We start from the raw sequence: 22,578 nt of genomic DNA on the forward strand, positions 1-22,578 counted from the left end.
CCCTGTATATGCTGTACTTGTCCTAGATGGTAGTAGTTGCAGATTTGGAAGGTGGTCTTGAAAGAGCCTGGGAGAATCTCTGCCACACATCCTGGTGGTAGATGGTGGTGGACTGAAGGTTTGAGGGTGTGTTACCAATCACCAAATTGCTTTGTTCTGAAGGGTATCAAGGCTTCTTGAATGTTGTAAAACCTGAACTCATCTAGGCACATAGGGGATATTTCACACGCTCCTGATTTAGATGGTGTAGATGGTGGACAGGCTTTGAAAAGGAATCAGGAGGGGAGTTACTTACTAAAGGATTCCTCGGCTCTGACCTGTTCTTGCAGCCACATATTTACGTGACTGGTCTAGTTCATTTCTGATCAATGGTAACTCCCTGGATGTTAATAGTGGGGAATTCAGTGATGGAATGCCATTGAATGTCATGATATGATGGTTAGATTCTCTCAAACCCACAAGTGAGTTAGGCCTAAAGATGGCTGCCTTGTCCAACAAGAAACCCACAAAAAACATGTAAAAGGTGGGAACTACCATTACCAAGTGACAGCATTGTGGAGTGAGGAAACACTGCAGTTGACAAGATTGTCTGGACAGGTAAGGTCCAGTGCCTTTACTGTGGTAGATTTGTTTACCTTCAACAATTTTGCAATGTGAGATAACATTTTTTAAGTAAATCACACAGATCACTTTCCGAACAAGTGATCATTCAGCAAATTAAACAAAAAGCAGACAACATTGAAGTTATATACTTTCTTGGTCAAGTAGATAAAAGGCAAGTTGCCATAATGTTACTGGATCATAGGGCCGTTCCCTTATTATACAGAGACGACTGGTGGTGGTTTAACTTGAAGGTCACCATGTCTTAGGTGAGGGGCAAGGTTGAGAAGGAGAGTCTTTCATGATAACCTCAGCCAGTGTGGGAATTAAACTTACACTGTTGGCATCAAAAACCAGTCCAGCTAACTGACACCCAACTGTTGATTTTACAACACAAGGTGATGATCTGAACAAGGAATTTTGGTCAGTAATCTTGAAAGTACTTTCCTTGTTTGTTTGACAAGCATGTATCCAACTAAGTGGCTATCATATGTTTCAGCCCAGGTTGAAGATATTCCATTCTGTGAGGAATTGCTGTACCAGATGATGACTATATTTAATTTTGCAAGACTTGTCCAGGATGATGAGATTTCACACAAAGAAGATGATGACATTTTTGTTATGATTTTCCATTGAGATTCCTTACCAAGAAGATTGGATGACATTTTGTCAGAAACGTTCTCAACTCTTTGTGAGTTTAATCAGTTTTATGATGCTTCCTGTAATATTGTTGAAAAGATGTGCTCTTCCTTCTTCAGAGTTTCTAATCAGAATCATACCCAAGAGGTGAACCTATTACTATCAAATCTAGTTTTGTCATTTTCAGAAACACCTGACTCTTCAGTTCTTGAGTAGTATATCAATTCCTTTGATACTGTTCCAATTCAGAGTCGGCAGAATTCTTCACCAAGTCTTGTGGTGAAACAAGTTGTATGACTGGCAGTGCTAGTGAAGAAGTGATAGAAATGCTAGTACTTTCAGCTCTATGGTGTTGTCACACTGGTATTTCATTCAGTAGCATGCAACATACACCCTGGTAATTTTGTCCAAGAGTACAGTGATCAAGAAACTGCACATACAGAAAAATTCTTCAGCAATACTGAAACATGAGAATGATATTCTACTTTTGAGTGGGAGCCTAGAACATTATTTTTCCTTGTCTCATGTTTGAGAGACAATATTAGATATGTTCCCAGGAATGAAAAGCTTAACATAAGAGGAATATTTGAGGACTCTGGGTCTATACTCAATGGAGTTTAGCAGGATGAAGGGGGATCTTATTGAAACATACAGAATACCAAATGGCCTGGACAGAGTAGATGTTGGGAAGAGGTTTCCATTGGTGTGAGAGACCAGGGTCCAACAAGACAACCTTAGAGTAAAGGTAATACCTTTTAGAACAGAGACAAGGATAAATTTATTCAGCCAGAGTCTGGTAAATCTATAGTATTGATTACCACAGAAGGCTGTGGAGGCTAGGTCACTGAATACATTTAAGACTGAGATAGATAGGTTCTTGAGTATCAAGGGAATCAAGGGTTACAGGGAGAAAGCAGGGGAATGGGTTTGAGAAACATTTCAGCCATGATTGAATGGCAGAGTAGACTGATTGGGCTGAATGGCCTAATTTCTGCTCCTATGTTTTATGGGGCAAAAGACATTTCAAAGGTCCATTATAAGATTTTCTCTTTACCAGAGGGTGAGAAAGATAAAGTAATTAGTGCCTAGTGAAACAAAATGGTACCATCTGGAGCAGACATCTGTCTTCAGCCCAACACAGCATCCTACTGGTCACTTGTCCTTTCAGTCCTGAGCTTTGGGGTATTGTTACTAATCCTAATCCTGTTGTTTCAGCTGTTGAAAGTATGGTTCCAGACCTGCCTTTCCACCATCTTCATCCTCCAATTCAAATGGTTAGCTGAGGGAGAATTGAGAGATCGCCACAATACAGAATTCTGTGAAAAGTGACAAAGTGTTGGGGATTATGGGAGTTTGGGGACAATATACAGTTTGGGTTTAAAAAATACGTACATAAACCTCAGTGGCAGGTTGTAAAGTTTCTATGATGCCAATTGACTTGCTACATGTTCTCCTCAGAAACTGGACTCTGTACAGCTCGGAGCAAACTGCTGTGTAGCCTTATAATCAAGTACAGTACTGTGGAACAACAAATATTATTTCACATTTACTAAGAAGTCTGGTTTGAACAAAACATTAGAAAGCACAAATCACATACTAGCACATTTATTTCTCTGATCTCTAAATTATTTCGTTTTTTCATTTCCTTGAATTAATGTTAAACACTTTCTTTTTTTATCTGGTATAAAATTTTATTAATTTGCTTATACAACGGATATTTATGTGTTCTCGCTGACTTTGATAGCCTGTACCTGATGATTTTGTTTCATCTTTCTTGCCTTTGTCGCAATCGAAGTTTGTCATTTTGGCTGTTTGCACCGGTTTCAATTTTCTTTCCCAATGGGTAGCTCCTTAGTGATTTTTCTCCTTTACCTAAGCAGCTTCCTCAAACTTGTGAAGAACAGTATGTGGGATTTGAATCTTGAAGTCAGTGAACTGCATACATTTAAATAAAGGAGGATCACTTGACTCGAAATGTAAACTCTGTCCTCCCTCCACAGATGCCGCCAGACCTGCTGAGTTTCTCTAGCAGTTTCTGTTATTGTTTTCGATTTCCAGCATCCGCAGTTCTTCGTTTTGTTTTATTTTATTACATTTTGGCTATCGCCTCACCCTACTGCAAGGGTCATCCACCTGAGATAGTACATGGGCCAATGGGAGACACGCAGGCGCAGTGAAACAATCGAGTCGAGACGCTGTTCGATAGATGCGCAGGGGCACTAAACACCTGGAATCTATCATGGACGCATAGGTCCATTGAGTGCCGGGGAAGTATACAGGACGCGCAGGCGCACTCAGGCTATTAGCCCGGCGGCCCCCTTTACATCAATACGCAGGCGCAGCTCGGCTCTCCCCTCCCTCCTCCCCACTTTGATGCTCCTTGTCCGTGATCCCACCCCTCCAGGACGCAGCGCCTGCGCACTGAGCACCTGGCGTTGGCGTCACGCAACGGCCCCTCTCGGGGGTAGGGGGGGGAAGTTGGAAAAAACAGCGAGCGGCTTGTGAGAGGGAATGGGGCCGAAAACTGTCCTCTGTTACTGCTCCACAAAATCTCCGGCTCCCTCCCCTCACTTGACCCCGTACGGCCACTAACCGGAGCTGAGGGCGACGCGACACCACTGGCTGGGCCGTGCACTGAGTGATTTGTCGCGACCGTTGAGGTAAGAGGCGGCGGAGTCGGTCCAGGCATCGGGCACTGCGGGGGAGGGCTCGGTTCTCCTGCCCTCCGGGATGAGAAGGCAATCCACCGCCCTCGCCCCCTCCCAGATCGGGGTGACAGGCAGCACCCTTGCAGGATAACTAGGTGCGTCTGTGGGTGGAAAAAGCTAGGGCTCGACTCCCAGCAGCAGGGGAAGGTTAGTTCAGAGGGAGCACGGACCTGTCTGAGTCTGTCTGTCTCTGCGCCTGTCTGTCTATATCTGGGTGTCTGTCCCGTCTGTCTACCTGGGTCTGTGTCTGGCTGTTTCTGTCTTGTCTGTCTACCCGAGTCTGCGTCTGGCTGTTTCTATCTGGGTGTCTGTCTACCCGAGTCTGCGTCTGGCTGTTTCTATCTGGGTGTCTGTCTACCCGAGTCTGCGTCTGGCTGTTTCTGTCTGGGTGTCTGTCCACCCGAGTCTGCGTCTGGGTGTCTGTCTACCCGAGTCTGCGTCTGGCTGTTTCTGTCTTGTCTGTCTACCCGAGTCTGCGTCTGGCTGTTTCTATCTGGGTGTCTGTCCACCCGAGTCTGCGTCTGGGTGTCTGTCTACCCGAGTCTGCGTCTGGCTGTTTCTGTCTGGGTGTCTGTCTACCCAAGTCTGCGACTGGCTGTTTCTGTCTGGGTGTCTGTCTACCCAAGTCTGCGACTGGCTGTTTCTGTCTGGGTGTCTGTCTGCCCGAGTCTGCGACTCGCTGTTTCTGTCTGGGTGTCTGTCTCGTCTGCCAGCCTGAGTCTGTGTCTGGCTGTTTCTGTCTGGGGGTCTGTTGTTCTGACTGGGTCTGCATCTGACTTTGTATGTTTTGACTGGGTCTGCATGTGACAGTCTCCCTCCCTGCTGGTCCCTTCCCTGTCGCTTTCTGTCCTGGGTCTGCCTCTTGTCTGTATCTGTCTATCTATTTGTCTGTCTGTCTCTATCACCCTGGGTCTGTCTATTTGTGAAACTGGCTCAGTCCATCCAATTGGCTCTGATGTTGATTGTCTGGCTGGATCTTTCCTCCTGGCTCTGATCATCCATCTCTTATAGCCATTGACTCCTTTGTTAAAACAGTGTGTAAACAGGGTCTACATGGTATAGGAGCAGAAGTTGAGCCATTTGGCCCATTGTGTCATCTTTGCCTTTCAGTGAGATCATGCCTCATCTGATAATACTCAACTCCACTTTCCTTCCTTATCACTGAATTTTGTTTCACTTACTGATTTTAAATCTGCTTATCTCAGCCTTAAATGCACTTAATGACCCAGTGTTGACAGCCTCCATGGTAAAGAATTCCATAGGTTCATTACCCTCTTAAAGAAATTTCTCCTTATCTCTACCTTAATTGGGTGACCCATTATTCTGAGGTTTTGCCCTCTGGTCTTAGATTCTCCCACAGTGGGAAACAATCTCTCCACATCTCCCATCTCATTCTCATAAGAACCTTGTATGTGTCAATATGTTTCAAAATCCTGGACCTTCAGATTAAACATCTGGTGCCATACTGACAGGTGTATCAACCCCTGAGTTTGTCTGTCTGTCTCCCCTTATCAGTCTGGGTCTGTCTGCAGCCCGAAGCCCCATGTCTACCTGTCTGAGATTACCTCTCTGAAGTCAAGACCTGTCTGTTTGTCTGAAATTGTGGATTTGCCTGTCTGAGACTGTGCTCCTATCCTTTTTGAGTAATGAACTAAGCCTGTCTGTTGACATTTTGCAGCTGTCTAATTGTAGGGCTGAACCTGTCCAGTTATATATGTGTGTATTTTACAATGCAGGTGTGATAAATGTGCACTATAGCTGGTTCTACTTGGAGGCCTGTAGAATTGTGCCCATCTCTCTCAGTTGTCCACCTTTGTGTATGGAATTAAAAGTCAACCTGTGAGTGAGATTCTGTTTGCTTGAAATTTTGACAGTGTGCGATATAGTACAGATTGTACAGTTGTTTGTGTATGACTCCACTTCATGAGTCTGAATTATAGTTTCAGGATCTTGGTACTTGTGCAATGAATTCTTGGTCTGGAACCCAGAAGGTGCTCTTGGCAGCTATGTGCAGGAATTTTCTGAGAAGTAGTCAGTTAACAGGCTGCCTCTGGGAGCAACATTTGGCTAAGGATGATGGGTGGTATCTGCAGACGGAGCACGCAAGGCCCTGGGTAAATGCAAGCCCATCTGAAAATAATAGTTATACAGCATGGAAACAGACCCTTCGGTCCAACTCATCCATGCCGATCAAATATCCTAAATTGATCTAGTTCCATTTGCCAGCATTTGGCCCATATCCCTCCAAATCCTTCCCATTCATTTACCCATCCAGATGCATTATAGATGTCATAATTGTCCCCACTCCTTGGTTAGCTCATTCCATATATACACCACTCCCTGCGTAAAAAAAGTTGCCCCTCAGGTCCCTTTTAAATATTTCCCCTCTCACCTTAAGCCCTCTAGTTTTGGACACTTCTGCTCTGGGGGGAATAGACCATGGCTATTCACCCTATCCATGCCCCTCCTGATTTTATAAACCTCTATAAGGTCACCCCTCAGCCTCTGATGCTCCAGGGAATAAACCCCCAGCCTATTCGGCCTCTCCCTATAGCTCAAATCCTCCAATCCTGGCAACAGCTTTGTAAATCTTTTCTGAACCCTTTCACGTTTAGCGACATCTTTCCTTTAGCAGGGAGGCCAGAATTGAAGACAATATTCTAAAAATGGCCCCACCAATGTCTCAGTTGCAACCTGACATCCCAACTCCTATACTCAATGTATTGACCAATGAAAGCAAGAGTGCCAAATGCCATCTTCACCACTATGTTTACCTGTGACTCCATTTTCAAGGAAACATGCACCTGCACTCCAGGTCTCCTTGTTCAGCAACATTCTCCAGGGCCCTACCATTTACTGTATAAGTACTGCCCTGGTTTGCCTTACCAAAATTCAATTCCTTCCACTTATCCAAATTAAACTCCCATCTGCCACTCCTCGGCCAAACCCTGATCAAGATCCTGTTGTACTCTGAGATAACTTTCTTCACAATTTTGATGTAATTTGCAAACTTAGTAACCATTCCTCCTATATTCGCATCCAAATCACTTATATAAATGATGAAAGATGGTGGACACTTTTTTTTACTATAGATGCGAAACCATAGGTCTGTCAAAGTGGAAATGCCCTTTGAAGATGTAAAAGTGTCAAAATATGCCATGACTCCCAAGTATTAGACTATTTTGGCAGACAGAGAAGTATTTTTCAAAATAGTCTCTGGCCCTTGCAGACCTATGCAAAGGCATTCAAGGTAGGGTGTGTCTTTGGGCAGACATGCTGCCTCCTGAATTCCTGTCTGCCATTTGGAGTTCCTTTCTGTGAAGTTTGGGTGGCATGGGATAGAGTGGTTAGCACTACTGCAGCACAGCACCAGGGAGACCCAGGTTCAATTCCAGCCATGAGTCACTGTCTCTGTGGAGTTTGCATATTCTCCCTCTGTCTGCCTGGGTTTTCTCTGAATGCTCAGTTTCCTCAAACAGTCCAGAGATATGCAGCTTAGGTGGGTTGGCCAGGCTAAATTGCCCCATAATGTCCAGGGATGTGCAGGCTAGGAAAAAAGCCAGGATTAAAGGGGGAAGGGTGGATCTGGGTGGGATGCTCTTTGGAGGGTCAGTGCAGACTCGATAGGACAAATTGCCTCTATGTATACTGTAGGGAATCTGTGATTCTGCCACTTGGAAAATTCACATGACAGTTGGCATTTTAACTTAATTAGCTTTCTATTCCTGGTTTACTGTCTCCTTGAATCTGCTTCTTTGAAAATCCAGATGTAAGAACATGCTGGCACACTACCATGATGCTTCATTGCATGGAATTTCTGGCCTATTCATCTCTCTACCTGCTGTGGAATGAAAATACAGCCTTGGCTGGATGTGGAGTGATTTGTCTGTATGATAAAAGTGCTTTATTGTATGTGCGATTTTCTGAATGATGAGATAGACGTGTATCTGTGTGTGTGTGAAGAATCATATCTATGCTATTATGAACATATGTACTGCTCGATGACTTTCTGTCTGTGGGAGGGATGGAGCTCTGTGACAGTCTTCGCTGAAAGACACCAGACTGAATGTTGCCATGGCCATCAGGAACCCAGCATTTAGGTCATTCAGGTGGTGAACCCACTTAAAGTGATCTTTTAGCTGCACTTTCCAGGAGACAGTCAATTCCTTGATCACCATCAGTTAAGAATTGCAGTTACTAGAGGTGGTAACTGCCAAAAGTATTCCCTGAAGAAGGGGTATACCTAAAATGTTAACTTCTCCTTCTCCTAATGCTGGCTGGCTTGCTGAGTTCTTCCTGCCTCCTGCTTGTCTACAACAGTATGGCCTTTGCCAAGTGAGTCTAGAAGCCCATTTTTTGTGACCAGTGAGAGTGCAACTGAGGCCCAGGCAGCAAGAACAAACGTTGCATGAGAACTGTCATGAAGATTAGCTAGACCTCTGCCTTTTGATGATCACAGATATCAGTATCCATAAATTCTACACTCTGCTAAGATTTAAGCATGGGAAGCAACAGTTTTGCTATTTTCCCTTTGGAACTTTTAGATCTTGAATCTGTTGTGCACTCACCTGCCTTCACAGTTGCTGATAGATTGAAGGTGGGTGGTGTCTAGTGCTGGCAAAACTGCACTGGTCTGATAATTGCCAATAATTCTTCATAGAGTCATAGAGAAGTACAGCATGGAAACAGACCGCCTTGGTCTGTTTCCATGCTGTACTCTGTCCAACTCGTCCATGCTGACCAGATATCCTAAGTAAATCTAGTCCCACTTGCCAGCACTTATCCCATATCCCTCTAAACTCTTCCTATTCATATACCTATCTGGATGCTTTTTAAATGCTATAATTGCGCCAGCTGCCTCCACTTCCTCTGGGCAGCTCATTTCAAAAATGCACCACCCTCTGCATGAAAAAGTTGCTCCTTACGTCTCTTTTATATCTTTCTCCTCTCACCCTAAAACTATGCCCTCCAGTTCTGCACTCCCCCACCCAAGGAAAAGACCGTGTCTATTTATCCTATCCATGCCCCTCATGATTTTATAAACCTCTATAAGGTCACCCCTCAGCCTCCAATGCTCCAGGGAAAACAGCCCCAGCCTATTCAGCCTGTCCCTATAGCTCAAATCCTCCAACCTTGGTAACATCCTTGTAAATCATCTTTGGACCCTTTCAAGTTTCACAACATTGTTCCGATAGGAAGGAGACCTGAATTGCATGCAATGTTCCAACAGTGGCCTAACCAATGTCCTGTACAACCGCAACATGACCTCCCAACCTTTATACTCAATACTCTGACCAATAAAGGAGGGCATACCAAACGCCTTCTTCACTATACTATCTACTTGCGACTCTACTTTCAAGGAACTATGGACCTGCACTCCAAGATTTCTTTGTTCACACAACAACCTAACTTGGAATCTTGCTGTAGACACCAATACTTTCTAACCCACCACCAGGAGAAAGCAGCAGAATAATGGAACTGATTAGCAAATTGACCAGAGGCCTTTTCTTACATTGACGTCCTCTCTGTACCTATCTCCTGGGTGGCCTGCTCATTGTGTGTGATTGAATGTTTCCTTTTGTGAATGTCTGTGTCTGACACAACTGTCTACATATTTTGATCTAGGGATCACCTTCGCACGTAAGGATGACCAAGCACTACCTGCGTGTGGAGGTGAGTGTAGTTGTGACTGTATGTCAATGGGAAGGATGTATTATTTGTAATAATAAGTTTGACTCTGCTTGATTCCCTGGGCATGCACCTCACTTTGGACATAATAATAAAGTAATCTTTAAGTGGTTGTGTGAAGAGACTGAAACTGATTTTTAAATGAGGCGTTGGAAGTATGTGCTTGCTTCAATGAAGCATTATGCTGACAGTGGTGTGATGGTGAGGCCTGTGTAATTGTCCATCTCAATGCAAATGTCTGTGTGTGCAGAACCATGTGTGGCTGAACATGCTTTGCTGTGTCTGTACATTTTACTTGCCATCTGTTTTATTCTGGGCATTTCTTCCAGGTTCTAGTTATATTTATTGTGTGAAAGTCAGTTGTGCATTTGCTTGTGCATGAGAAACTTGCACCTATTTGCACATTTCTATGTGTGAAAAATATTTTTTTAAACATTCACAAAATGCCCAGAAAATTGCTGATTAAGTCATTATTTATTGTCCATGTATTATTTTCCTTGAGAAGATGTTGGTGAGCTTTTGTTTTGAATTGCGTAAGTGCCTGTCAGTCTCTAAATGAGACAGTACACTTGGTTATGTGCGTGCACTTGCTTGTTTCCACATGCAAGTGTGTATCAAACTTTATTGGTGCCTACCTGACACTATTGATGAGTGAGACACTGTTCCTGACTTGTTTACGTGCCTGTGTGTAAGAATTATACTCTTGATGAAAGAGAAAATTTGCATGTCTAGGTTTGCCTCTCTGAAACTGTGTCTGTGTTTACTTCCTGTATTTGTACAAAGGTAAGATTGCATCTGCCAGAGAGGGAGAATGCACAAAGCTTACCCACCTTTGCAAGAGTGTGTGATTGCCTTCATGCTGCATGTGGGAGAATGGTCAGCAACCATTTTTTTCCTTCCTGTTTGTGAATGCAAGTAAAATTGTGAAGATTGATCTTTTTTGTGTTGTGTTCAAATACCAATGCACCATGCAGTGGATGTTATGAGTAAATGAGATGATCTAGTCAGATGTCAATTTGAATAATTGTTGAGTTTGAAATTAGAGAGGGTACAGTAGCCCTCAAGTTTATGCTCAGTAACAATCCACAGGATGACATCTGAAATGAGGGATTTAGTAAGCAATACATTGCATGATGCTGACAAGTGAAGGACCGATTTAATTAAGCTTCAGGAAGTAAATAGGCATTGAATCAATTTGGAGAGAGAAGGTTACTCAGGAGCGAGGGCATTGAATAATATGTAAGAAATATAGAACCTAACAGGTGGCTGGATGGACTATTTCTGTACTTTTTGTTCTTGCTTCATCTTCCTTCTATGCTACATCAGCTTCATCATTGTTATGGTGCACAAGGCTAAGTTGACAAAAAATATGGCCAAGGCATTGTTTCTATCCCTGTGCCATTTCACTGTCACTTATGAGGATGCATGACATCTTGGCTTAGGGCTTCCAAAGGTTTAGGCTGGAGAGCAGAGGGATAATCTTCGTCACATTGATCCTCTTAAATCCATTTTACGACCACACCACCTCAATTTCTGAGATTCATTTGATCTCTCAACAGTTCTGACAAAGTTCAATAGAGAACTCTGAAACATACTAAAATCCTTTACAATTCTCATAGTAAACAGAACATTCGTGACCATATCTATTATTTTCGAACATTCTCATGATCTGAATATTAACAGTTATAGATAATTTAGTTATGTACAGAGCATTTCATTTCAGGCTGTTTTAGCAGTAGGAGTGCAGTATTTGTTTAGCAATACTATTAAAGCACATTCATTGTTAATATATTCCTGAGTTTAATGAGGAGAATTTTGTGCAATCTCACTGGTTAACATTCCACCCATAGGAGAAAGTGAGGTCTGCAGATGCTGGAGATCAAAGTTGAAACTTTATTGCTGGAACAGCACAGCAGGTCAGGCAGCATCCAGGGAACAGGAGATTCGACGTTTCGGGCACAGGCCCTTCTTCACCCATAACCTGTGTGAGGCTCTTACTTCACAGGCCCTCACTCTGGTTTGGTCTTGGATGCATTTGAATTTTTTTTGATGGAATGTGATACTTTCTTTTTGTGCTTTATGGATGAAGTTTATTATAGCTGTGTTTACAGCTTTAATAGGTTGCTTGAGAGCAAATAATTATCTTCAAACTGTTTTAATTTGAGAGACACACATCAAGCTCTTTTGGGAATTATTTTCCTTCTATTGATGTTTACTGAAATCTAAGTCTAAAAGGCACAATGTTTAGAATACATTTCACTATCTATAGAATGTCAAAAGTCAGCATTAGACCCTTTGGTTCACCAAACCTTTACTTATGTTTTTCTCGATGTTTGCCAAAGAGTTGAAATCTCAATGTTCTACTTGTGAGCTATTGTACATTCATATTTCTCTTTGTCAAGCAAAGGTCCAATTTGTAATGAGTCAAAAATTTGCTTTTATAACTTGAAAATTTTGATTTTTATCATGTTAAGTCATTTTTCAAAACCTTTTAAATTCTTTTTGCAAACATAAATTTGGACGGTCTTGTTGCAACTAATGTAAATAATTTATTGTTATTAATCTTATCATAGCCTTTTTGAACACCTAAAGACCCCATCACGTCATCTCTTTACCTTTGCAATTTCTGTGAAAAAATTTATAACTTGTTAGTTTTTCTTAAGAAACACAATCCATTATCCTTGTAAAATTTAAGTGATTGCTACAAATCATTGAGTACTATTTTAATCTGAGACAGAAGGTGGTATTGTGATTTCTGGGATGGTAGGACTTAGAAGAGAGACTGGATCGGTTTGGACTTTGTTGTCTTGAGTTGAGAAGAATGAAGGCGGAATCTCCATAGAAACCTGTAAAACTCTAACTGGATTAGCAAGGGTAAACAAGGATGTTCTCGATGACTGGGGAGTCCAGAATCAGGGGTCACAATCTAAGGATACAGGTAGTCTATTAAGACTCAGGTGAGGAGAAATGTATTCATCATGTGTGGCAGGACTGTGGAATTATCTGCCATAGAAAAAAAAGGAAGATCAAAACATTGAATGCTTTCAAGAAGGAGTTAAATATAGTTTTTAGGGCTAAAAAGATCAAAAAGTTTGGAGAGAAAGCAGAACAGGGTGAGTTGGGTGATCAGATGACCAAAGATCTACTATTCCTATTTTCTTCATTTCCATCTAAACCTTGTTCCAGAGTTTTGAGTATGAAGTGTAGTTGACCCTCCATGCTGGGGGAGTGCTGCAGTTCTGGAGTTGCCACTTATCAGATGAGTTGCAAATCAAAGTGTAATTCACCCATGAGATGGCCATGCAGCTCTTGGGTCATCCTTACCTTAGGAAAGGGTGCTATAAAATGGAAATCTTCCTTCCAAATGAATCCATTCGGCATCATTTATATCATGTTTTCTGTGACATGGCACTCCAAACAACTTCACAATATTCTCATTATGTTACATGATACTTCAAATACAATAGCTGAATAAGCCTCCGCATTGTTCAGATTACAAAGTTGGGCTAATGTTTCGTTAGTAGTCCACCTCGCAGCTGACAACGGAAATACAGTGAATGTATTTTGAGACTTATATCCCAAAGCAAGCAATATTTCCATGTTATGTACAAGTATGTCTGTTTGGCTCCAGTAGTAGTAGTAGTAGTAGTAGTTCCACTCTGAATTAGAAGCGTCATGTATGTTTTAGCTTATAATTTAGTCTGATGTTTTAATGCAGCATTGAGGGAATGTTGTAGTGATAAAGATACCATTCTTTGGTTGATAAGAGTAAACTGAGGTTCTAGTTAACTGGTGTCTACTTTATTTCTCCACCCATCAGTTCAATCTATTGCACTTCCAATTATTTCATGCTGGAAGTTAAGAAGTATTTCTGTTTATGGCACTTTATAAATGGAGTATGACTACTGTATTATCGCAAAGGTGATGTTCTGTGATTAAGGTAAAATCACCATAGTCTTTTTCTTTTTTTTTTACTTTTTTTTATTTAACCCCCACACTACCGCCTAACTGCGGTAGTGCTTATTTTTTCCCCAGCACCCATGGTGTGTGTGTGCAGGTGTGAGACGCAGTGAGAGACACAAGGTGCACGAATCTTTATTCAATGTCCACCACCAGGAAGATAGGAAAAATCACCATAGTCTTACCAGATCACAGGGTTGATTCATCATTATAGCCTGCAAATACAGCTGTCAAGGCTCACCTGTAACAAATGTGTAGTTCAGTCGGCTACCAGAGGGTGACTAGCTCCCATAGAAACAAATTCCTCCAAAGAAATCAACTTACGAAGGATTGAGAGCAAAAGTAGTAGAGGAAAAGGAAATCAGTATTGGAAATGATTTGCAGATTTGACTACAGAAAGCAATTAGCAGTTTAACTTCAATATGTTTCTCCAAATTTGGGAGCAGATCACCTACCTATGATTATCTGCAATGATCTCAAAATTATTCATCAATGTTGCCCTTACTGACAATTAGAAATCTGATTGTGTTTGCAAAATTAAAGCCTTCTACTTTAATTGTGCCAATATGAACTGAGAATTATTGTAAGAATGGAATGTTTCAAGTACTTCATTAAAAATGATCCTTTTCTTCAGTTAGTATCTCTTTGTGCAATATTTTTTAGAAATGGACACTTCGAGAAACAGGCAGGTTTGCACTTTGAAAGCTTCAGCAGATTAAAAAATATTTAACAACCGTTGGAATTTGTAGGTTTGGAATTTGAGAGTAATATTTGAAATATTTGACAATTCAGAATAAGTGTATTAACATTAGAATAATTAATTTCTGATTCTGGATTTGGCAGTTTTGCCTTCACCTTACACTGATCAATTGATGTTGCTGGTGGTGTTACAACATGACATTACAAAAGCAAAAATCATTTTTCAGTTATGGTTTCAAATATACAAATGTGATGGTGAGCTTTTGCACTACAAAGCCCATTGGGACTTGGACCATTTGTTTTCGGTTTTGGTGTGCAGTCATTATATTATAAATCTAGTTGAACGGAATTTGTTGAATTGAAGTAGACTACATTAAATCAGAGCATTTTCGATGTAATTCAAATTGTTAAAATGAAGTTTACAAGAGTTAAGAATTTTGGACGTCAGCAAGCGTATCGTATTGAAGCTTATTTGAGGAGCTTGAAAAAGATGGGACTCAATGTAGATGTTAAAAGTCTACAATGAGTGTACCAATTTTGCAGTTGCTATTGGAGATTTCAGAATTTCATATATTACTTTATTTTTTGATGTGGAGGTGCCGATGTTGGACCAGGGTGGTCAAGGTCAAAAGTCACATGACGGCAGTTTATAGTTCAACAGATTTATTTGAAATCACAAGCTTTCAGAGCACTGCTCCATTGTCAGGTGAAGGAACAGCACTCTGAAAACTTGCAACTTCAAATAAACCTGTTGAACTATAGCCAAGTGTTGTGTGACTTCTGACCTTTATTTTCTGCTTCAGAGTGAAGTTGTGACATTTGTAAAGGAAATGGGCAGGGCTGTGGGGAAAAAAAAGAGTAGAAATGTGAGACTTACAAGCTAGCATTTATACTGTAACAACAGAAGCACAGTGGGCCAAATGGCCACTTTGTGTTGTGATTTAATTAAAAGCATCCCATTGACTTTCATAGTATTGCTTACAAATCGTTAAACAAAATGTGTTCATTCTCTCTTTTTGCAAAATCATTTCTCTGTCTTTTGTTAAAATTTTTGAATTTCCTATCTTCCTCCTTTAATACTTGAGCATTTACTCTTTAAACCAGCTTTATCCATAGTTAGCTGAATATGATAATGGTGCAATGTTCTCACCTCAGTCTACTTCTGAAAGAAAATCTTTATAAGTGAAGAACAGTGAATTAAGATGTGCTCCAACTAAGCACACTACAGATATTTGGAAAATATGTCTGAAAATCAGCCTAATTGTTTGTACAAAATATCCTTTTTGCTGTGAGGTAGTGTAAAGTTTTGTTTCATTTATAAATAAGATAGTTAATTTGCATCTTTAGTGAAAAAGTGTATCCTTTTCTACTACAACCCTAGGAATAATCATGTTCAATTGCAATTCCAATTCCTCTGAGTCGGAAACCAGGAGCTTATCTGCTAGATAATAAAAAAGATTCACTTTTGTCTTCAGAAATGTCTCATGTCTTAAACTCTTCTGCCTTTTGAGACAGAACTCCAAAGTCACACAACTCTGAGACAAAATAATTTTTCTTCATCTGTGTCCTAAAAGAGCAACCTATAATTTTAAAACGGGGCCCCTTAATTCTGGATTGATTCACAAGAGGAAACATATTTTCCAAGGGGGTAAAACAATGACTGCAGATGCTGGAAACCAGATTCTGGATTAGTGGTGCTGGAAGAGCACAGCAGTTCAGGCAGCATCCAAGGAGCTTCGAAATCGACATTTCGGGCTTTTGCCCGAAGCTCCTTGGATGCTGCCTGAACTGCTGTGCTCTTCCAACACCATTAATCCAGAATCTGGTTTCCAGCATCTGCAGTCATTGTTTTTACCTCATTGATTTTAACCCTACTGCGAATCCTCTTGCAAGGATGCCTGCCTTGAAGAAGTTTTCCTCCTCTCTCTACAAGAATCTCAGGGAGTCCCTCTCGCATGCAACTCCCAGGTCATTTCCTCTGCCCTGAAGCTCTTCAACCATGTTGTGAAACAAACTCGCTACCACAGCCACATTTGCTTCCTCAGTGCCTGCCTCCGTAACCAACTCATCCCACACAGACTCCGGACCACCTTTAAACCAGCAGAGTTCGGACCTGAACAGGACAAACAGTACAACATATTTTCCAAGTCTATCTTCCCAAAACCTTCAGGATCTTCTATACAGAGGAACCTCGATTATCTGAATTTCAAATTATCCAGCAAGATCCTGATGCTTGGCTAAACAGTGTTAAAAATCACACAACACCAGGTTATAGTCCAACAGGTTTAATTGGAAGCACACTAGCTTTCAGAGCGTCGTTCCTTCATCAGGTGATTGTCAGATGGTTCATCAGGAGTGGTGCTCCAAAAGCTAGTGTGTTGAACTATAACCTGGTGTTGTATGATTTTTAACGTTGTACACCCTAGTCCAATACTGGCATCTCCAAATCATGACTGAACAGTGTTATCGGCATTCAGTTATCTGACAAAATATACCCCGCCCGTGTCATTCGGATAATCGAGGTTCTTCTACACTTCAATGAAGCTCTCCCTCGTTCTTCTAAACTTGAATGGAAGCGAGCCCAGCTTGACCTGAAAAGTCCTACTTATTGCACTGTTGAATTCCTGGAAACAATTTGTTACATATGGGTGATATTTTTAGATCTAAGTGGTGGTTCTGATTTGTTTCAAGAGCTTAATTCTATTTTTAGACCATATTTTTTGCATTTTAACTTAAACAAATAATGTGATTGCAAGTACAAGTACCATGTTTTTATGAAATCAAGAAATTGTCTGCTCTGCTCCTGATTTGATATCTTTACAGGAAGCGTTGATGTTTTAAGATAACTTTTTTATATTGCCATGCGTCCCCCTCAGATGCTAAGCATTCCAAGTTGTCTGTAGATCATGAGCTGGCAAAGTTGTTTGTCAATGTTTTATGTTTTGGGAGCAATGTTTGTACTTTGCATGTGAATAGAATAAAGGAAATTTGCGTTCAGAAATTAATACATTTTGCTAGGAGCTTCAACAAAGAGATTGTGATTTTAAGAAAATATATAGTTAGAATTGAAAAAATATTTCTGATGCAAAATTTCTTCTTATTTCGAATAGTTGGAATAAATGTTTAGAAACTGTTGAAGCATTTTGAACATTAAACAGCAGGTTACTATCACAATAAATATGTCTCTTCTATTTCTGTATCATGACAGCTTTTAATATTTCAATGGTATAATGACATTGGCTGAATGAATACTGCATTTTAAATATAATTTCTGCAATTTTAATTCTGCCCGCCCACTTCTGAAACACTACAATAGTATGCAACTGGACATCCCTCTGATAAAGGTTTAATATAGGCAAAAATTGTTCAAATTATAATCACGTCAACTTTCTGGACTATCCCAGAGCAATGCGTCAAGAAGTCTATGTTCTATAAATTAATGACCTTACTTGAAGAAAAGTAGAATGTTTGTGAATAGTGAAGTAGTGTTTGGTTATTTTTGCTATATTTATGTTTTCCTAAATGTTTGAAATAACATTTGTCTAAATTTCCCTAAATAGCCTTAAATATTGAGTTCAAGAATAGAAAGATTTAATAATATTCAAGCTACATCGCAACTATGTGGAAATAAATGGATAAAAGCAAGTTGGGAAAAAGAATAAGATAAGACAAAATAAAAATACATGATATCTTGGCCCTGATCAATTTGCCCTCCTTATTTGCATTGACAAGCAGGCACAATTTTGTATGTTTATCCAATCAGTATCTCTCCATCTTATCAAATGTGAACAGATTTCTTTTCTTTTACATAAATGGTCGTTGCAAATTAATATTCTGTAAGGTTGCTTTTCCCTTATTTTGAAGTATATGTCAATAATTTTACTTTCATGATGATGCTCGATATAATTGAAAGTCTTTAATCTGCCATCGTTATCTTTTTGTTATAGAATGAGGTTTGGCACCTTATGAAATTATTCGTGCTCTGAGATCAGACAGCTACCTTGTGGTGGAGTCTTACCACCGGCTAAAATCTTTCTCCTGTTGCCATTCTTCATGTTAAGCATGCTTTGTAACAGGCGCATGTTCTATTACAATTGTGGGCAATTGCTAACTTTGGTAGGAAATGATGTTGAAAATTTGTGGGTTTTTCAGTCATAAAATCATTTATTTTCCAAACTGTTCTATGTCTACAATGGTATATTACCTTTCCTATCTAGTGGTGTGATTGATACATGAAGTGGACAAGGGAAAAAGAAAGATGGAAGGATAAAGGGTAGAAACAAAAGAAGGGACACAAATGCAAGATGAAGAAGAAAAAAAATAAAAAGGAGAATGTGGGGAAAGAGAGAGGGATATTTGATGACATTGTTAAGAACGTTACGGTAAATTGTGCTCAGAGAACTTGGATTTTCTTTAAAATTATCCAGGGTGATTTACCTCGTGGCAAACAGCAACACTAACACTGGGCTTTCTTTCTCCCCGTCTCTGCCTCCTCTCCCCAAAAAACTTGTTTGGTTTCATTTTGCTCCAGGAAAATGGGGCAGCACGGTGGCACAGTGGTTAGCACTGCTGCCTCACAGCGCCAGAGACCTGGGTTCAATTCCCGCCTCAGGAGACTGACTGTGTGGAGTTTGCACATTCTCCCCGTGTCTGCGTGGGTTTCCTCCGGGTGCTCCAGTTTCCTCCCACAGTCCAAAGATGTGCAGGTCAGGTGAATTGGCCATGCTAAATTGTCCGTAGTGTTAGGTAAGGTGTAAATGTAGGGGTATGGGTGGTTTGCACTTCGGTGGATCGGTGTGGACTTGTTGGGCCGAAGGGCCTGTTTCCACATTGTAAAGTAATCTAAAAAAAAAGAAATGAAAGATGAATAGACTAAAATTCTGTGTCAGAGCTTATGTAAGCATTGAACTGCAATAATCTTGTGGCTAAAATTGTCGCAGACATTTTGACAGAAAGTTAAAATGATCAGAATGACACACTATTTATTGTACAAGTTTTGGAGAAATTGCAACCTTATTATTGTTTCTGCTTTATTTAAAATAAAATAAATATGGCTTGTAAGTCAGTGCTGTCCAGATCTCAGAAACAAGGTCATGAGAATTTCACACTAACAATTATTTCAATTTGCACTTGACCAGTTCAAATGTAACAATTCAAAATTCAAAAATATAAAAAGATTTAATTTGTGCTCCCAAACTAATCTCAAATTAATGGGGATTCCATATTTCACAGAAGCAAATAGTGCAAAAGTTCCATTTATAACAGAAAGCCAATAAATTATCACATGCTTCTTTGTGCTCCTAGAATGTTTGCAATGGTGCCACTGAATGCAAAGGAATTTAAAAAGTCTTTTGGATAGGATTAATATATACATCTATGTGACCTGACTGAACTGTACGAAGTTTCATGTTTTGCACCATTTCCCATATGAGTATATTTAGGAAAATGATTAAATACTTGTCTGATAAAAATCAGATAGGAAACTACAGAGTAAGGGGAAAAATTTTGATTTTGAGAATTTTCATGAGATTTAGCAAAACATTCTTTTAAAGAAATTTCTTTAATCAATTTTTTCAGATGAGACACCTCTGGAGCAGATTAGCACAACTGCTGGGTTGGATAGTTAACACAATAAATAGCTATAAAAAGGGAGCTGTCATGGCACAGTGGTAGTATCCCTACCCCTTGACCAAGAGACCTGGATTCGAGTCCTACCTGCTCCAGAGTTGTATAATAACATCTCTGAGTAGGTTGATTAGGGAAATATTTAAAAAAAGAAATGAATAGCGATGTTGTCGAGGGATATTGTAGGTTTGGATGAGATGGACTCTGTAAAGGCTTAAAAATTTGTTCAATATCCATGGATGAAAGATGTCATACTGCTTGTCATACCGTGGTTGACCAATGGATAAGGGCAGGAAAGAGAACTTCCTTCCATAGGTCTTTGGGATAGAGAATTCTAAATGTTCACCATCCTGAGTGGGCAAAAAAAACTTTCTCTTCATCATGTTTTCAAAGAGACTGTATCCCCCCCACAGCAAAGGAAACATCTGTTTGCCACTTAAGAATGTGTAAGTTTCTACGAAACTGCTTCTCAGTCTTCTAAACTCCAGAAAATAAAGTCCAAATCTCCTCAATCTCTTCTCACGAGACAATTCCATCATCCCAGGAATCAGACTAATGCACCTCTCTTTCATTTCTTCTGTAGCAAATATACCTTTCGTTTGGCAAGGTATACAGAAATGCACATAACGCACTACATATGGTTTCACCAGTGTTTGATACAATTGGATCAAGACTTTGCTTCTGCATTTAAATTCTCTTGCAATAAAGAGCATCAGACTGTTTGCCTTCTGAATTGCTTGCTGCATATGCGTGCTAGCCTTCAGTGACTTATAAGGTGCATGCAGTTCCCTTTGTACATTAATTCTTAAATGGCAAGAGGTTAGGAAGTGTTAATCTGTACATCTGTTTCTCATATAAAAGTCGATAATCTCACATTTTCCACTTATATTCCATTTACCATGTTCATGTCTATTGTCTAAGCTGTTCAAATCCTCTTAATGCTGCTTTGCATCATCACAACGCACATTCTCACTTTGTTTTGTACCATCTGCAAATTTGGAAATATTATGAGGTCCCCACATCCAAATTATTGATACATATTGTGGACAGCTGGGGCCCAAGTACCAATCCTGTAGTAGACTACTAGTCACAGCCTGCCAATGTGGGAATGATCCATTTATTCATACTCTCCATTTTGTCTCGCAGGCTAACCATTAATCCAGTCCCAATTCCTCAGAAATCTGATGCCCTTTCTGCTATGCCAGCTCTCATTTTAAACCATTAATACTGTTTACTAGTATTTGGCACTGGGAGTAATCTTGATGTTACTGCTCTTGAGGGCCTGCTTTTTATTTTCCTTTTTAACTGCCTGAAATCGTCTGACCTGTGTCATTGGTACTAACATGGACCATGACCTCTTGCTGTTCTTCACTGCTGCAACTGAGCTTTGGTGGAGGAAGTGATTAATAATTGATTTAGTGCTAATCAAGCAAGCTGCTTTGTCCAAGATGGTGTCAAGCTTCTTGTGGTGTTGGTGCTGCATTCATCCAGCCAATCGGAGAATGTTGCATCAACTCTAAACTTGCACCTTGTAGATGCTGGTCAAGTTTTGGGGAGGTGGGTTATTTGCTACAGGATTCCTTGCCTCTGACTTGTTCTTGTAGCGCAGTGTTTATTGTGCTGGTTTCTGGTCAATGTTAACCCCAGGATGTTGATAATGGGGCTTCTGTGCTGATAACAGCATTGAATGTTAAAGGGTGATGGTTAGATTTTTGCTTATTAGAATTGGTCATTATCTGGCACTTCTGTGGCATAAATGTTACTTGTCATCCAAGCCTGGATATCTTACAGCTCTTGCAGCAATTGGACGTGCACTATTTAAGTATCTGAGGAGTTGCAAATAGCACTGAACATTGTGCAGTCAACAACAGTGATGGAGAGGCCATTGATGATACAGTTCAAAATATTGGGCCAAGGACAGTATCCTGAGAAATGGGTTGGGGAGGAGGTTGCAGGGCACCTGGCAGAAATGTTTGTGTTATCTATGGTCACTGGTGAGGTGTCGGCGGACTGGGGTGTGGCTAATCAGAAAAACAACCCTCCACCACAACCACACTCTCACTATCAGGCCAATTTTGTATCCAGTTGGCAAACTCACCCTGAATCTCATGTGATCTAACTTTACTAATTAGTCCACCATGCAAAACCTTGTCAAAGGCTTTACTGATGTCTCCCACTGTGCTCTCATCAATATTTTTGGTTACTTCCTCAAAACATTTGAGAGACATTTCTCTCACACAATCTGTGTTGACTATCTCTAATCATTCCTTGCGTCTCCAAATGCACAAAAATCCTATCTTTCAGAATCGCCTCAGCTTACCCACCACAGTTCTGTAGTACCCAGGCTTCTCCTTCCAGCTTTTCTTAAATAAAGACATGATATTAGCCATATTTGTGGTCCTCTGGCACCTCACCTGTGGTTGTGGATTGTGCAAGTGTTTCTGCTGGTGGCCTCACGGCTTCTTCCCTGGCTTTACAGAGTGTCCTGGGATGCACACCTGTGACCAGCGGTGTTCCACAGGGATTAGTGCTCAGTCTACATTTGTTTGTAGTTCACATAAACTACTAGAAGGCATGGTTAGTAATTTGCGGATGACACCAAAATTGGTGGGTATAGTGGACAATGAAGAAAGTTATCTAAGGTTACCAAAGGATCTTG

General features: G+C 40.5%; 1 protein-coding gene across 10 annotated transcripts in view; it reads left to right on the top strand.

Annotated features, from left to right (window-relative positions):
* Window positions 1-3,692: 3,692 nt before the first annotated feature.
* dlg5a (discs, large homolog 5a (Drosophila)) overlaps window positions 3,693-22,578 on the top strand; it is a 228,429-nt gene continuing 209,543 nt past the window's right edge. For 8 of the 10 annotated variants that reach the window (XM_043678982.2, XM_043678990.2, XM_043678986.2 and 5 more), the window contains exon 1: window positions 3,693-3,899. The gene's annotated coding sequence lies outside the window, so the exon portion shown is untranslated. Of the gene's footprint in view, window positions 3,900-9,572; window positions 9,621-22,578 lie in introns of all 10 variants that reach the window. The other 2 variants (XM_043678983.2, XM_043679001.2) reach the window with 2 other exon arrangements.

The sequence above is a fragment of the Chiloscyllium plagiosum genome, unplaced genomic scaffold (assembly GCF_037043375.1).
Source record: "Chiloscyllium plagiosum isolate Xiang-an unplaced genomic scaffold, Cpla_swu_hap1 HiC_scaffold_43, whole genome shotgun sequence".
Classification (NCBI taxonomy): Eukaryota; Metazoa; Chordata; class Chondrichthyes; order Orectolobiformes; family Hemiscylliidae; genus Chiloscyllium; species Chiloscyllium plagiosum.